Below are 18,172 nucleotides of genomic sequence, written 5' to 3' on the forward strand. Positions count from 1 at the left end.
CTTGGAGACATGAATAACAGTGGAGGTGAGACTTTTAATGGCAGTCTTGCAAGATTGGGTGTCTGGTAGGCATGCATACTTGGGGCAGTTAAAACAGGTAATTTATCTCCTAGCACGCAAGTCCCTCCCCCAGTTCCTTATTGGTTGAGTGTATGGGGTTACAATCTTCCAGGACATCGTCTAACTTTTATTATCCTCCTTATAAGGTTGTACCCCAGTCCCTTTCCCCACTTAAGTTTTTATTTCCCAATAACAAAACTTCCCTTTTATGGGCTGACTCCTCCTCTACATTCTGTTCACCTTTCATAACTTTCTAGGTGCACAGGCCATGCGGTTTGCACATCTGCAGGCTGACTGCCAGTAGTTAGATTGATCATACCTTGAAAATTGACTATTTAAAATGTTTTCTTACAAATTTCCTCCTTTTTTCTATTTACTTCCTTTGGTCTAATTTTCATCTAAACCCTTTTCGTCTTTGAATTGCTCTAGAAGTAGTTTACTTTCTTTCTCCTAGAAGAGTGAGTTTAATTAGGTTTCTAATAGTAGCAGGTTATTTTACTGGTAAGTCATGGGCATTTGTTTATTAATAGCTGTTTCAATTAATCTCTGTGCTAGTCACCTCACACAAGAGATAATACCACATCCCACTGATGTTATGACTCCTGCCACAATTATGAGGGATGTAAAGATTGAAGCTATTATGTCTTTTCATTTTCCAAACCAACCTTCTAGCCAACCCATAAATGGGTCATCAATTCCAGCATTTCCTGCCAGTTCGTTGGCTAGAGTTGTCAGTGCTTGTAATGCTTTTGTGATGGTCCCATCTGGAGCAGTATAGCTGGGAATGAAAGTGCAACATTTTCTACCCAGCAAAACACATATGCCCCATTTTTCGGCCAGTATTATGTCTAGCACAAGCCTGTTTTCCCAGGCTATTTGGCTGGTGGCATCTAACTGACTAGCCACCTTTTCCAGGAAATCCCGAGTATAATTGATGAATCTCTGTTGATTATAATAGATGTAGTAAATCCAATCCACATTCTTATTAATAGTTGACCACCAGAAGAGTGCTGACTCAAACCCGGCAGCTATTTGGTTTCGGGCCTTAAATTTATTAGGCATTCCCCTAGGGACTCCTATTGAGTTAACATATATATTGGAATCAAAAGAATTTGTCAAATCTCTTTGGTTTTTATGGCCATGTGTATTTTCTTGTATCTATGGAATGCCAGGATGAAGGCAATGGTCAATTGGACTAAAGTCCAAGTCCCAGTTCAATTGAATGGCAACAGGTTATGGAGGCTTATTTTCCCACAATACCACCAGACATCAGTCTGGGGTATATGGAGAGCTGAGTAATTGCCATTGCCTGGCTCACCAGTGATGTTTAGGATGTGGGTACAAGTCAAGAGTTCTCTCACGGGCTTATCGAACTCTGCCCCCTGCTTAGAGAGGCAAGAGGAGAGGTTCATATTCCCTGTGGAGAATGAGGGCATTGCTCTGGGATCTGATCTCTGCAATGTGGGAGACAGCGATGACATACTCTTACAAGTCTCATTTCCCCATGCATCCTTGTCCTGGTATAGAGCCAATATGCAACATATTCCTTCAGGATTGGTATCCCATCCTAGGGGAAATGGAACCATCTGTGCTGAGGTCATCCCCAGCACACGTGTAGCAGTTACTCTTGTTTAGGGCTTGTACTGAAAATTTGACCCATTCGACCCAGGCATTCACATCTCTGTACCTTGTCTCAGTTTCTAAGGGTTGCCTTAAATCCTTTACCTCAATTGTTTTTAGTCTTTAAGGGTCATTATTTGGTGGACCAAATTGTTTATTAGGGTCTGAGGTTGGAGTAGTCCCAGGAAAATGGGAGGTTGTGTTCTTGATTACTTTGAGAACAAGTTACCCTGGTGGTGGGGGGGTGGATATTTCCCTGTGATATCTGCCCCTAACCCATATACCCGAGATGCTACTTTTGGTTCTTGGTCTAGAACAGCTAGATCATCAATGGTGATGAGTATAGGACTGCATTCTAAATTCTGGCAGTTATTTGGTGGGGAGCCCTTGGACAGATGTAGTTTATTCTTCAAGGGTCTCCAGCTTGGAATTACCTACCCCATGTTTACTGTCCAACCCTGAAATTGAGTAGTCCGCCATACGTCATCCCAGCTGGGGCAGGGTGATGCCCTACTGTAACTTGTATCTGGTTCAGGGCAAAGATATTTATCCACCTGTGAGAGCTGTCTCTGATTTTCCAGATTCGCGCAAGGTAAGACCTGGCATCACATCTTATAATCTGGAGTGCTACCATCTTGGTTACATTAATTACCAACCTGATTGGGTAAGAAGGAGTCCCCCACCAGTTTCCATTTTGACCTTCTGCTCTTTGTATAGTAGCACATCCTAGCAATATTAACTTCCAGAAATGAGACCAGCCCATGTTTTCTTTTTAGATTTTTCTCAGAATTAACATTAAGAGTTCCTTAGGTGACCCATGCACTTTCCACCGGTCTTTTTGCCTCCCTCCCGGGGTCTCTTTTATCAGTCCCTTGACTCAAGTATAGTGAATCCATCCCTGTTCAGCTATTTGGATGGCCACCTCAGTGGTCAGGGGCGTTTGGATAGGGACCTTCCCAGCTTGGGTGGAGCTCATCCTCTTTCCATGTCTTAATCAGCACCAAGTCACCAGGCTGGAAGTGGTGAACTGCATACTGAAGAGGCAGAGTTTGAGTTAGAAGTCCTTTTAATCTAATGGATAATAGGGTGGAGGACATGACCAGTATATAATTTCTTAAGAAATGATCCTTGGTTTCCACAGTAGGGAGGTTTGTAGCTCTGTCCAAATATGACAGCCTACATAATAACTCATAGGGGGACAATCCCCAGTCTTTTCTTAGGGCTGTCCTAATCCAAAGGAGTGCTACTGGGAAAAATTTGGCCCAAGGCATTTTAGTTTCTAAGATTAGTTTGGTGAGATGCTTTCTGAGAATGATTCATTCTTTCTACATTTCCAGAGGAAGGAGGATTCCAAAAGGTGTAATAATCACATCTAACTTGTAAATCTTCCATAATTCTCCTTAACACCCTTGAGATAAAGTGGATCCCATTGTCTGAATCAATATTGTCCACCAGGTCAAATCTAGGTACACTCTGTTTTAATATTATTTTGTCTACCTCCCCAGTGGTGGGTGTTGGAAGGGAAAGGCTTCCACCCAGTTTTAAAGGTGATCTATGATCACCAGTAAATACATTAGTCTCCCTCCTTTGGGTATTTCTGTGAAATCCACTTGAATACTTTGAAATGGTCTTAGTCTGGGAGATCTTCCTCCTGTGGCCTGTTTTCTAATCACCTTTTTGTTTATTCTTTGACAAGTTACACAACTTCCACATACATGTTTAGCAAGGGTATAAATCCCTATACAACCATAATTCCTAAGTATTGCATCACACACAGCCTGGGATCCCCAGTGACTTCCTTTGTGTAATATAGAAATTAGTTCTCTCATCAGGGGTTTACTTATCATTTCTCTCCCATCAGGAAGTACCCATTTCCCATCTTCAGTTTGAGTGACCCCTATCCTGTCTAACTCTTCCTTCTCTTCTCTGGTAAACTGGGGCCTTAATACTACCTTAGAGATGTTTGGGATCAGGCTAATTAGTCTCATTTCTTCCTGCAGGGAAGCTTGCTTAGCAGCTTCATCTGCAAGTCTGTTTCCTACAGCTTCTATAGTATTCCCTTTCTTATGACCATTTACATAAACTGTGACTACCTCTGCTGGAAGCAGGAGTCTTTCTAAAAGCTCTTTGACCAGTTCCTTGTGTACCAATTATTTTCCCCTGCTATTTATTAGGCCCTGCTCTGTTCCAATTTTTCCAAAACTATGCACCACCCCATAGGCATATTTAGAATCAGTATATATTGTACCTTCCTGGCCTTCAAGGAGTTTTAGGGCCTGGTTAAGAGCATATAATTCACAGGTCTGGACCGACCAGCCATTAGGTAATCTACCTTTCTCACATAAGGATTGTTTATTTCCATAAATGACAGCATAATAATTATGTCTCTTGCCATGTATCACTCAGGTTGACCCATCTACAAACAGCCTTATCCTGTCATGCAGTGGAGCTTCCCTAAGGTTGTTCTAACTTTGGTTTGGTATTCTATGATATCCAAGCAGTTATGATCTAATGTCTTTGTTCTCCTCTCCTTTCCATAGGAAATTGGCGGGATTCAGGCAAGTATTTGTTGTTATGACGAAACCATCTTTTTCTAGTAATGCGGCTTAATATTTTGGAATCCAAGAATCCATTAACCATCTCCCAGCTTTTTGATTTAATATATTCCTGACCTGGTGTGGGGTGCTTACTATTAGGGCCCCACCAAAGGTTAGCTTTCAACTCTCCTCTACCAGCGGGGTTGTGGCAGCTAATGCTTGCACACATTTGGGCCATCCTTGAGAGACAGGATCAAGAAGCTTGGAGACAAAAGCAACAGGTTGCCTCTTCCCCTCCCATGTTTGAGTGAGCACACCAAGGACCACACCCTGGTCTACTGTTACAAACAGATGGAATGGTTTCCCTAAAGGTGGGAGGAACAGGACTGGGGCTATAATGAGGGCCTGCTTTAGCTCTTTCACTGCCTGAATTTCCTCTTGGGGCCATTGCAAGGGATCAAGTTCCTCTTCTTGTAACTTGAGATACAGAATCTTTGTCTTTTGGGCATATGAGCCAATCCATAACCTACAGTAGCCAGTTAAACCTAAACATTTTTGGAGTTCTCTCTTTGTCTTAGGCAATGGCAGACCCACTGCTTCCAATATTCTCTCTGGGCTTATTCTCTGCTTCCCTTCACTAATAAGGTGTCTTAAATATTTAACTTCTTTTTCTACAAACTACAATTTGTTCTTAGAGACCCACAGTCCCCTTTCACCTAGGAAAATAAACAAGCTTACGGTGGTTTCTGATACCTTGGCCTTCCTCATCTCAGAAATTAAAAGATCATCTACATCTTGTAACAACTGGGTTTCCCTGGAAGGTTAGAATACCTCAAGGACTTTTTCTAATATTTAACCAAATACGTTTGGGGCTTCCATGAAGCCTTGTGGCAGCACAGTCAAGTGGTACCGTTGTTTTCTCCCAGTTATAAGATTTTCCCATTCGAAGTCTAAGAGGCCCATACTCCTAAAATCTAGGAGATATGCCCAGAATGCATATTTTAGTTCCACCACACAGAACCACTTATATTCATAGGGTATCTTACTGAGGAGGGTGTAGGGGTTAGGAACCACAGGGTGGTGGGTCTGAACGATTTGATGTATAGCTCTTAGATCTTGCACCAATCTATATGAACTAGCATAGGCTTTTTGACTGGGAGAATTGGAGTATTGTATGGTGACATGCAGGGTTCTAATAGTCCATCTTTAATCAATCCCTCTATTACCTGTTGGAGATATTTTCTCCCTTAAATAGAAATAGAATATTGTTTCCTAGAAGCCGTTTCTCCTGGTTGTTTTAGTTCAATCTGTAAGTGTGTGATTTTTAACCCTCCCCTGTTGCCTTCCCCAACCCACACAAGGGAATTAATTTTTCTTTCCTCCTTCTGTGTTAGGGGCCATCATTACTTGTATTTGTCCTTCCTCTATTCCTAATCCTAAACCCAATCTCACAATCAAGTCTCCACCAAGGAGGTTAGGTGCTGCTTCAGGAATATATAAGAGTGACATCGCAGTTTGTTCTGATGTCAATCTAATTACCATTTTTTAAATATCAGAATGTGAAATCCCTTTTACTCCTGATACTGCCAATTTTTCCTTAGAGAGTTCTGTACCCCTTGGTTGGTGAAGGGTTGGTTAGGGAGGTGTGAGCCACCTCAATACCAACCAAAAATGTCACTTCTTCTCCCTTAGGTCCCACCTTCAAATTTATCAAAGATTCCTGGTGGGACCTACTTAGAAGAAACCCCTGACCATACTAGTCTTCATCAATGGTCGTGAGGGGTATCACCTTTTCTTCTTTTTCCCATTCAGAAAATTCTCTCTTAAAATGTCCTGGCTTTCCACACTTGTAACATCCACTCATAGTCTTAGGAGCTTGTCCCTGCATTTCCTTTCTTTCTCTGTGTCAAAATCTATCATTCCCTTGTCTCCTTCAAGGGCTTTTTCTGCCTACCTCTTGCACAGTCTAAACAATGATTTTAGCCTTCTTTTTTTCTGATTCTCTTCCTCTCTCCTTACAAAGACCTTCTGAGCTTCTCTTAGTAATTCCTCAATTGGTTTTTCATTCCATCCATCAATCTTTTGTAATTTTTTATAATGTCAGGCCAGCTCTTAGTTACAAAGTTAACTTTCAAAAGGCCTTATCCTACTGGGTCCTCCAGATCTAATCTACTGTGTTTTCTCATCTGATCTCTGAGCCTCTGCGGAATGCAAAGGGAGTTTCCTCTTTTTCTTGTTGAATCTTGAATGTCTTTGAGACATTTTTTGTCCTAGGAGTAGACTCTTTGATCCCTTTAATTATTAGTTCCCTAAGGTCTTGCATTTGGGCCTTGTCCCTGGAGCATTACTATCTAATTTGGAGTTGACATTTGGAAATTTTTGTTTGGCTGGCAACACTCCTTGCTCAGGAGAGTATTGTCTCTTGCAGATGGCTGTGGCCACTCTCCTAATTATTTACCTTTATTATCCTGTGACCAGGATATTCATGATAGACATCATTTCAGCCCAGGTGTAAAAGCTGGGTCCTAGGAATTAGTGCAGTTGGTCTGCTAAACTGACAGGATCTTCTAGGAGTTATTTCATTTCCTTCTTGAAATTTCTAACTTCAGTACTTGTAAGAGGAGCATTTACAAAGTCAATATCTCCCTATCCCATGGGAACTTCCCTAAGCAGGAACATGCTAGATTCCTGCTGTGCGCAAGGGGTAGGGAAGTTCACAACATCCCTCTAACATTGTTCAAATTATTTTCTTAAATTTGGATAAGGATTTAAAGGAGCAGTTGGTTTGGCTTCCCCACGGTCTTTGGGTCTTTCTTCCTCTAACCCTCCTGCTTCCCCTTGATCTTCCTGTCCTCTATTTTGTGAGATGTATGGAGAGGCAAGCATGACGGGGGTCCCAGGGCTTTTCCATGGGAAAGGGATTTTTACTAGGTTCTTTTTCTTCTTCTTGTGGGGATGGCTTTTGTTATTTACATAGAGAATTAGAGCTTGGCACACCCAATCCTCATCTGGCCAAACTTAGGCCAAAAGACCAAAGGCTTACAAATGGGGTCTTTGGGACAGATAAAACAGCAATATTTTATTGTCTTTTGCTTTTCCTTGTCCCTGGTTCACGGGTTGTTCCTCCAAACTACAGCATTCTCCCCTAAGGACTATCCTGGGGACTGTCAGAGAGAGTCTCTTTGGCTTCCTCTTTCCTTAGTCCTCTAGGCTTAGAATTTCTGTTTCCCATTTTGGGCCAGTCTGTGTGTCAGCTTTTCCCTGTGTACTCAATCCCCACTACTGGAGGTTTCTTGCACACCCCAACCATTGCTTCATCCGTCTCCAGCCGTTTCCGTCACGGGAGAATAGAACCGTGGATTGGGACACTGCATTGACGACATATCTAGGATATGTCTCGGTCACAAACCCTTGACCTCTGAAAATGCCCAACTACCAAGGCAGCACTTATAGTCCAATTTTCCTACCTTGGCTCTTGCATGAGGTGCCCTGGTTGCCACGGTGCCTGCTTTTCTCCTGCTTTTCTCATTTCTGCTGCCTCCTGAATAATAGTCTCGGGTGTGTCTACGGCCTCTGTGGGGAGCCGGGATGCCCTGATGGAGCAGGCCACTAAAATTGGGTGGGAAGCATCTCCCTTCTTGGCCAGAGTCCCACTCAATACAGGTACAGAGATCCCAGGTGGGGTCCCAAGTTTGTGAGAAATACATTCACCCTTCCAAACACAAAGAACGGACGGAGACACAAAGAACGGACGGAGACACAAAGAACAGCAGAAGCAAGGCTTTTTATGGCGGTCTTGCAAGATCAGGTGTCTGGTAGGCACACACACCGAGGGCAGTTATAGTAGGTAATTTGTCTCCTAGCACACATGTCCCTCCCCCAGTTCTTCATTGGTCAAGTACTATGGGGTTACAATCTCCTTGGATGTCGGCTAAGTTTTATTATCCCCCTTATAAGGTTATACCCTGGTCCTGTTCCCCCACTTAAGTTTTGATTTCCCAATAATGAAACTTTCTTCTCTTCAGTGGGCTGACCCCTCTTCTACATTCTGTTTGCCTATCATAACTTTCTAGGTGCATGAGCCATGCGTTTTGTCACATCCTCAGGCTGGCTGCCGGTACTTAGAATATCATGCCTTGAAAATTGACCATTTAAAATGTTTTCTCACAGTCAGCTGCTAACAACCACATGTCTGCACAGCACCTAAAATGGTTATTTTAGTATCACACTCTTATGTATGCATAGAGAGCTCAAGATTGTCAACGAACTTTTAATGAAGGCTTCAAACTAATATTAAAAAGACACAAAAAGAAGAAAGAAAGGTAGGAAAACAGGAAGGAAGGGAGGAAAAAAGGAAGAAAGAAAGCAGAAACAGGGGAGGTAGGCGGGAGGGAAAGAGAGATGAGGGCAAAACAGAGAGGGAGAGAGAAGATAAAAAAGTACATTTGGAGAAAATAGACAAAGCAGAGAAGAGTAAACTTTTGAAAATATTTGATTGATATCTTTAAAAATCTAAAAATGGAGATAAGCTTTATAAAAGAAATATAAAGGCTTCAAAGCAAAAAGACCCAGTGGAAATTAACTCTATAATGAAATAAATTTTTAGTATAAACATTGAACTATTAGGTGAAGAAATTTCTCAGGAGTTTGGGGGGAAAGACATAGTGACAAAAATTCAAGGGAAACTAGAGCATTCGAAGGTTAATAGGGGAGGTGCCATATAATAATAAACTTCAAGAAAGAGAGAGAGAATGTAGCACAGGAATTATTAAAGAGAACTTTAGGCATATTCTCCAGTACCAAAGACCTCAAGTACCAAAATAGTGGCTAAAAAAGTGTCCTATAGCAAAAGACCTACACACATCCTGAAATATCAGAACATGGAAATACGACATGAACCTAAAGTTTCTGCAAAGTAAAAATCCAGTTAAATGAAGAGTTAAGAGATGGAATGTCATTTTATTTCTAATAGCATCATTGAAAATTAGAAATAGTGGAGAATACTTTCAAAATACTACACACACAGTAAAACTTATATGAAAAATAAAATTATTTACTGAAGCAAACTCCCAATTGAAAACGTGATTTCAATAAAGATATTTTCAGACATGCATGTTCTGAGGGAGAAAATAAACAAACTAAGCACCTTTTGTTCACCCTTTCCGGGGATGTTAGAATGTTCTGTAGCCAAATAAGGAAACAAAGCTCATTTGAGTGTGCTCTGAACACACACACACACATACACACACACATCAGAAGTTGCCTATGACTTCTCCTAAGTGTTTGAGAAAACTCTAAGCCCTTTTTTGTATTATGCATTTTAAAGTACTTAGAATCCTCAAACTAGTTCCAATTTGTAAATCTTTATCCATGTGTCACCTTCTGAGAACCGACCAACATGTAGGTAAATTAAGAGAGATTTGATTGATCTATAACTTAATTATTCAATAAATTTCTGTTAATATTCTTTAGGTTTTGGGAAGTCCTGAACTGTACCAATTCTTCCATGAACTAGTCATATGCCTCTGGGAACTCAAGCCCTTCGAGTGAATTGAGGGACAGTTTTTGCCAGTAATATCTGTGGTTGGGGTGTGGGTTGGAGATGTAGAGAGACAAAAAATAGGTAAGTTAAACCTCAAAGGGATCTTTCAGAGAAACACTCATTTTGTTGGCTTAGTTAATATATATTTTAAAGAGGCCAAATTTGATTCAGTGTTTTTCTTGAAGATCTCAGCATAACAATAAGAGAAAGCAGCAGATCATTGAATGTTTTATTATTTTCCCTTATTTTCTAAGGCTATTTTATTAGTTAGAGTTATTCAGAAAAACATAATTTATGAGAGAGAAAGAAAGGTATTTAAGGAATTGGCTAAGTCCAATAACCATAGAGCAATGTTGTCCTGACTCCATAGTCAAGACACAGCTCACCATAAAATTTCTTAAAACATCATATACACTTTCAATTTGTTCCAATCATGGGGCATTTTCTATTGCATCCCTCATGGGTTTTTCTATTTCTAAACTTTAAATTCTCTGAAGAGTACAATTTTTGATTAAGAAACATATATTATTTTTGTTTGTGTTGTTTTTGCCTTCTCACCACTTTTGATGTAAAATCTCTTGGCAGCTATTTGCTCATCCTTTGTAGCAATATATCCATTTTTGTGCCTTTCTGGACTGAATTAAGAAAAATTTTCAGGCAAAGGATGTTAAAATACAAAATTAAAAATACACCAAACAAAAGACCATTTCAGTGCATCCACTAAACATGATGCATTTATATTATGATAATATTTCCATTGATGGTACTTAAGGACATACAATGAGGGTTCTTTTGAATAATATCAATATAAGGTGAACAATATTGCTCTCTCAATGGTAGATTAATGTCCCACAAACCTTAATTGGGCAACTGTGGGACTAAGACAAAAGATTAATATATGAAACAATAATTTTGAACCATGTAAAAATCCTCAAAATAATTGCATGGAAGCGTTGTGTCCAGAGAGAAAGAAAAATGAGTTATATAGTTTATATATTTTTAAATCATGTTAAACTCATCAAAAGATGGCCTGCATTTTATTATTTTATTCTGAATATGGGTCAACAATTCTAAACAATGTCAGTCATAGAACACTTCTCTAAAATATATTTCATTTTTCTAAATTCTAAACAATCTTTGTGGCTGCCGTTATTTTTTGTGAATACATACACAAGTGCCAAACTGGTACATTTCATGATGTCATTTCACATATATTTTATTCTACATGAAACTCAATTCTAAGAACTCTCAAGTATATAGCTTACCACAACACATATAAACTCAGCAATAGATATGTGTTTTGATATTAAACTCAAAGTGGTTGATAATTTGTAAGCATATGGTGTCCAAGACCCTGTGCCTCTTCAAATTCCTGAAGTTAAGCAGTAATTTCAGAATAAATAATGAAAGGTCTGATTATAAATATGAAGCAACAGAGCATGAGTTTCAAAAATGCTGTCATAGTATGTGGTCAATTGAAGTTTTTGTGTTTAAAATTTGAGACTGTGAAATAGAGCATCAACTGTAAAGTTAGTTTTTGGTATGTGTAAATTTTAGTCTGTACATGAATATTAAATCATAATTTAAAAAATGAACGCTATTCTTTAACAATGGCTTTTAAAATAATGATTAAAAATGTTTATTACCTATTATAGGATTTTTTCTGAAAATAATTTTGTTGTCTAGAGATAGAGGAGAGTTAACAACATCTGCATTGAATATTCTATATATGCCACTGAAAGGGACACATACAACACAACACACACATGCACAGACACACACATACACAGAAACACACCTTATCTACTTAGTACATTTTAAGTTTCTTGACCTAAAAACCTGTGGACCACACATAGACCACAGTGAATTCTGCAAAAGAAAAATTAGTATGTAGGATAAAATGGCATATAAACAACTGACTCCCTTTGGCAGCTGCCTAAATTCACCATGTTCTTTCCTAATCCACTGAACCATAATGACCTAAAATTAGAAGACAATTATTGAGCTCTTACAGTGTGAAACACAATTAAAATTTCCAAAGAAACATACGTTAAGCCATACGTTAATTTTAAAAATTTATTTATCTAGGATGACTATAGCTAACAGTAAAGTAGTGATTAATTACAAATAGTTAAAAGAATGTCCCCAGAAAGAAATGATAAATGTATGAGGTGATGGGTTACTAACCACCCTTATTGGATAATTATATATATATATTGGATACATATATATAAAATATATATGTATATATTATATATAAAATATATATGTATATATTATATATAATATTTTAAATATATTTATTTTAATTTGTATATACTTTGACAGGTTTTTTAAAAAGTCATTTTATAATTAAAACTCAATGGAGTTCACCTAGTTTTTGGTTTGGGTAAAAATTCTTTTCACTAGGTCATACAAACAGGTTATCTTCAATTTCATTATTAATGCTTTTTCTGTCAACACTTTCTGAGAATACACACACACACACACACACACATATCACACTCCATCACCCACTGCAAAATGAACTACTTTTTAAATATTTTAGTTCTTATTTTAACTATCTACACTTTTCAATTAATGGTGGTTTTTTAATTTTTGGTTTTATCAGGTTTTCATAAGCTCTAACCAAAGAGTGCTTTAAGGTTCCCCTCAGCTAACTAAACTTTAAACAGGTTTCTTTCCAAATTTAGACTTCAATCTCCATTTTCTTATTTACTTTAGTAAACTTGAAATTGTGAATTCTTTCTCTGCAGCTTTCAGATATAAATCTTCTCCAAGTCTCTTTCTAGTTTTACAACCCAGGAATGTTTTTCTTAGAAACTTAGGAGCCACTCTTTTGAAATATAATCATCAAGAAAGATAGTGTTACTTTATTTCAGTCTCTGTCAGATGGGAGGAGCATCACTTTAATAAGCAATGATTAGCAAACATATACGGCCTGATCACACTGACCAGCCTGCCCTCTAAGATCTTTCATTCGTTTTTCATTAGTTCACCTCTGTTAAAATCATCCACCCTTTGTTCCAACAGAGTTGTGTTCATATCTCTCCCCTAACACAATGTTCTTGAGTAAAGTTTTTATTGCCTGTTTAGCTCATTCTGTGAAAGTTTACTTTGACACTCACATAATCCTTATTTTGATAATTCAATAATGACCTCCTACAGAAGACCAGAATCATCTCCTCCAAATATAGATCTATCTGTCATCATTTGAGTTAATCTTTATTGGTTACTTTTGCATACTTAACATACTATTGCAATATGTTTATGTTTCTATCAGCATAACTTAATTTTAATCTGATTTCATAACTTTTAAAAGCATTATTAATATTAGGAATTTACTTAGAATAATACAATTATTAAGATAAAAATAATCTAGGCATAATCCAATCCCATGGATAGGAAAGACTTTACTGGGACAAATAAAAATATGTATAAATCACAGTTTAAAAATTCACAAAGGCATTTTCCCAATGTCATATAAAAAGTATAGGTGACATCTGGTTCAGCATTTCAGAGACTCAGGTTTGATTATGGTGAATATAATGATTTGGAACACCAGGAGAAATATTGAGATTTTCAAAAAGACTAAGATGATGACTGGCTCAGGGAGTTGAGCTGCCACTGTTGAGGCTCTGTGGAGCCTGCACACCTTTTCATCTGCTCTGCTGCTAGCACCTCTTCTTTCTAATCACAGAGCTTCACATATGCGAGAATTGTTCTGTCATCATATAAGCACTGTAACAGACCTCTCTTCAAGAATGAAATGCTCTAAATAGCTTGTGGATCTGGCTTACAGCATATTATTGGACACATATGGTTTTATAGGAAAAAGTTACAAGTCACCATAAAAAGAGGAAAGAGTAGATTCAGGGAAATGGCAGCAACTGATAACAAGTTTAGACTACATGTTCTAAGACAAAAAAGAGAATGAGATTTTCTCAAGCAAAGAAGAGGTTTAGTAAATATATTCTTAAGGAATTGTTAGAAATTGACATTCTTATTGTCCAGGAAGTATGGAGATCTAATTTTTCTTCATAAAAGTGTTACAGGAATCCACCATTTTGATTCTTTCTACACAGCATAATGATTATTTCCTAGTTCTATTGATAATTATCTAAGTATTTTCCACAAAAATAATTTATTATTAAAAATATAAATCTCTCTATATTATCCTTTTAATAACTTGTGCATAAAAATTATCTGTTTGAGACATTCAACAAGTTTTTTGCATATAATTGCTTCTTCTAAACTTTTAATATGACTTTTTTCCTCTTGAATTAAGCAATTAAAAAACTAATGGCTCATATCAATTTTAATGTAATGGTTCAAAATTACACACACATTTGCACATGTATACAACACCAATACACTCAAATATAAATGTGCAAGAGTGTATGCTAACCTTTGTTAAGTTTAGTGGGTACATGATTCTGTTTCACAGAGAGAACAGGACAATCAGGATATGATTCTTTGGACACAGAACCTTTGGAATATAGCAGCATGATTAAGAGTGTGCCCTCTGGAACCTGATTACCTAGGTCTTCATCCTAGCTACTGCCCTTACCAGCAAACTTGTATAAGTTTTTTTTCTGTATTTTAATTTCCTCATGTGAAATAGGGGCAATTCAATATTAATACTTTGATACATATAAAATACTTGGAATACTTACTAGTATGCAGTAAACATTCAATAAATGTTAGTTCCCATTATTATTATTAAGTATGGGTTAGAAAAATAATCTAGGAATGAATTTAAAGCACTTGATCAGATTGCTGGCAATAAACACTTTAGTTTTCCAGTTTTCTTGAACAACTCATGAATACAATTCACTTTTGGGAGTATTTCATTCAGGGAAAGAGATACCTTTGAAAAAATCATTGACCCCTTGTTTTTCAGGGCCTTGAGTTTAGAGATAGAGAAACATTTAATCAGGGCCTACGTCCCATTGGCAGTGTCTTTGTTATAAAAATTATATGGAAAAAACACAGGTAGTAAAACCACATATTCCTTTTCATAGAGACACTACAAGGCTTAGAGAGGGATCAATAATGGTCCATAGGCAGATTTAAAAGAGGAAGAAACTGCCATGTTGAAAAACAGAGTAAGTGATTTGGAACATTAAATAAGTATTATGCTGTTGTGCTCTTGAAATCAGAAGTATAGGGCCAGGTGCTGTGGCTTACACCTGTAATCCCAGCACTTTGGGAGGCCAAGGTGGGCGGATCACCTGAGGTAAGGAGTTCAAGACCAGTTTGGCCAACATGGTGAAACCCCGTCTCTACAAAAATTAGGCAGATGTGGTGGCACACACCTGTAATCCCAGCTACTCAGGAGGCTGAGGCAAGAGAATTGCTTGAACCTCAGAGACAGAGGTTGCAGTGAGCTGAGATTGCACCACTGTACTCCAGCCTGGGTGACAGAGTAAGACTCCGTCCCAAAAAAAAAAAAAAAAAAAAATTAGAAGTCTACAGCACTATGTATACAGAATTCAGTTTGGTACACATTTAGGATATTGTCTTTATAAGTAGAATACATACTGATTAGAAAAGTGAAATCCTAGTTTCTTTAATAGCCATTTCAACAAATGGGATCATGAAACTCTTTACAAATAAACGTCAAGCTATTCAGACATTTCTACTTAATAAATGAATAAAATATATAGTATTGAGTTTCTATATTTCAAAATATATTGAAATCTTTCACATCCAGTGAATTTGTTTTATAATGCAATGTTTATATGTAGTAACTACTACTCCTGGATAAACCAAAAGACAAACTGAAAATCCGAATTGAAGATTCTTCTCCTAAAACTAGCAATGAATTGAAAACGTTACCCAAATATAAAACTAGAGTGTTTTCTACCACAGTAACTTATAACAGAATGGAAATCTGCATAGACATCCGGGTTTTTCATTTATTGAAAGAGCTGTAGTACATCATCTCTTGCATGTTGTTTATCCTAAAAATCAGAATATCTACACGTGTTAAAGATGATTTTAAATTTTTATAAAAAGTAGAATATACTTTACAGCAGGAAAACAAGTCTAAGAAAAATATATTAACTGGAATGTTTTTTGTCTGGAGTATTTCAAAGCAATTCATATGTATTTTTCTTTCCCTGTCAAATTGATTTCCACTTACTTAAAATTGACTTCTCGATTTCCAGCTCCCCGAAGAGTCTAGTGTTCCGGTTGAGAGAACTACCTAAAGCTCAACTCAAAATCTAAATCTTTTCTAGTGTCAAAATATGTTTATAAGAAGATGTTTAGATGTCGATAGGGAGGGGAAGAGGGACAAGGTTTTATTAGACCTGTCATTGAGAGAATTATTTTTATACATAGCCAAAGAGCCAAAATCAGGCTAAATGTGATAATATCTTAATTGATATTAATAGGTAAAGTTTATAACATAAATATTTCAAAAATATAAGGTTATGTATTCTCTCTTAATGTGTTGTTCTTTCTATCCTTTATCAAATTTGTACTTCTTATCTTCTCAGTACAGAATTCAGTGCTTCCAACACAGGACCTACATCATAGCAGAAATTTAATAAATATATTTTAATTAAATGTATAAATGAGCAAATGTATCTAAAAATCTTACAAGTTTTATGTGCGGAAATATTACAGCATTATTTAATACAGTGAAAAGCTAATAATCTAAAAGCTAATAAAACAGATAGTTTACTATTATAATCCCTATGAATGCAGAACTATCATTAAAACTGAACATCCCATGTAAGATTTAGCAAGAAGACTGAGGAATTTAACCAGACTGTGCATACTTCTATTATTACCCATAATCATACATCGCAGGATATAGTATATGTCTAAGTGCCTATATTCCTACCTTACTCTATTTACCCTGAGCTCCTTAAGGGCAGATACGGTACACACTGCATCTTGTATCTCTACTGGCTATTGCATAGTATAAAGTAAGTATTCAGTATATGTTTTTTGACTAAATTAATAAAACAAAAACAATTCCTGTAAAAAACAAAGTTACCAAGTCTTAATGAATAAAACATCTGCCTTGTATGTTTCTACTGTTGGGAATAAAAATGGGGACAAACACTTTGGAAAAAAAAGGAAAAAAGTTTATGAGAAAATAATGCATGCAAATACATCATGGTCAAGGAAGTCTTATTTTTATATATACATGCTAGAAAGACTAGGTCACATGTACAAAAAAGTGCATAACACACATGTATAAGAAAGTGCATAACACCACTGTCTTTAATTGTCGAGAGGTGGGGGGCTAGGAGATGGATAGCATTAGGAGAAATACTAATGTAGATGACGGGTTGATGGGTGCAGCAAATCACCATGGCACGTGTATACCTGTGTAACAAACTTGCACATTCTGCACATGTACCCCAGAAATTAAAGTATAATAAAATAAATAAAATATACAATATATAAAAAAAGAAAATACCTAACATTAATGTCTCTGTGATACTAGAAGGCAGGGAGAAGGAAGGTGGGCTGAAAAAGCACGCCTTTAAGTCATTATTTGAAGAAATAATGGCTGAAAATTTTCCAAAACAAAATAACATCCATGATTTATTGAGCACTTATATCAAGAGTCTCTTTTCAGTGTTATGTGAATTCATAGAATCCTCAGTGAAATCTTTTTTTTTAAGGAGGAATCTCACTTTATTATTATTATTTTTTATTATTATTATACTATAAGTTTTAGGGTACATGTGCACAATGTGCAGGTTTGTTACATATGTATCCATGTGCCAGGTTGGTGTGCTTCACCTATTAACTCGTCGTTTAGCATTAGATATATCTCCTAATGCTGTCCTTCCCACCTCCCCAAACCCCACAACAGTCCCCAAAGTGTGATGGTCCCCTTCCTGTGTCCATGTGTTCTCATTGTTCAATTCCCACCTATGAGTGAGAACATGCGGTGTTTGGTTTTTTGTCCTTGCGATAGTTTACTGAGAATGATGCTTTCCAGTTTCATCCATGTCCCTACAAAGGACATGAACTCATCATTTTTTATGGCTGCATAGTATTCCATGGTGTATATGTGCCACATTTTCTTAATCCAGTCTATCGTTGTTGGACATTTGGGTTGGTTCCAAGTCTTTGCTATTGTGAGTAGTGCCGCAATAAACATATGTGTGCATGTGTCTTTATAGCAGCATGATTTATAGTCCTTTGGGTATATACCCAGTAATGGGATTGCTGGGTCAAATGGTATTCCTAGTTCTAGATCCCTGAGGAATCGCCACACTGACTTCCACAATGGTTGAACTAGTTTACAGTCCCACCAACAGTGTAAAAGTGTTCCTATTTCTCCACATCCTCTCCAGCACCTGTTGTTTCCTGACTTTTTCATGATGGCCATTCTAACTGGTGTGAGATGCTATCTCATTGTGGTTTTGATTTGCATTTC

The sequence above is a fragment of the Nomascus leucogenys genome, chromosome 22a (genome assembly GCF_006542625.1).
Source record: "Nomascus leucogenys isolate Asia chromosome 22a, Asia_NLE_v1, whole genome shotgun sequence".
In the NCBI taxonomy this organism is placed as follows: Eukaryota; Metazoa; Chordata; class Mammalia; order Primates; family Hylobatidae; genus Nomascus; species Nomascus leucogenys.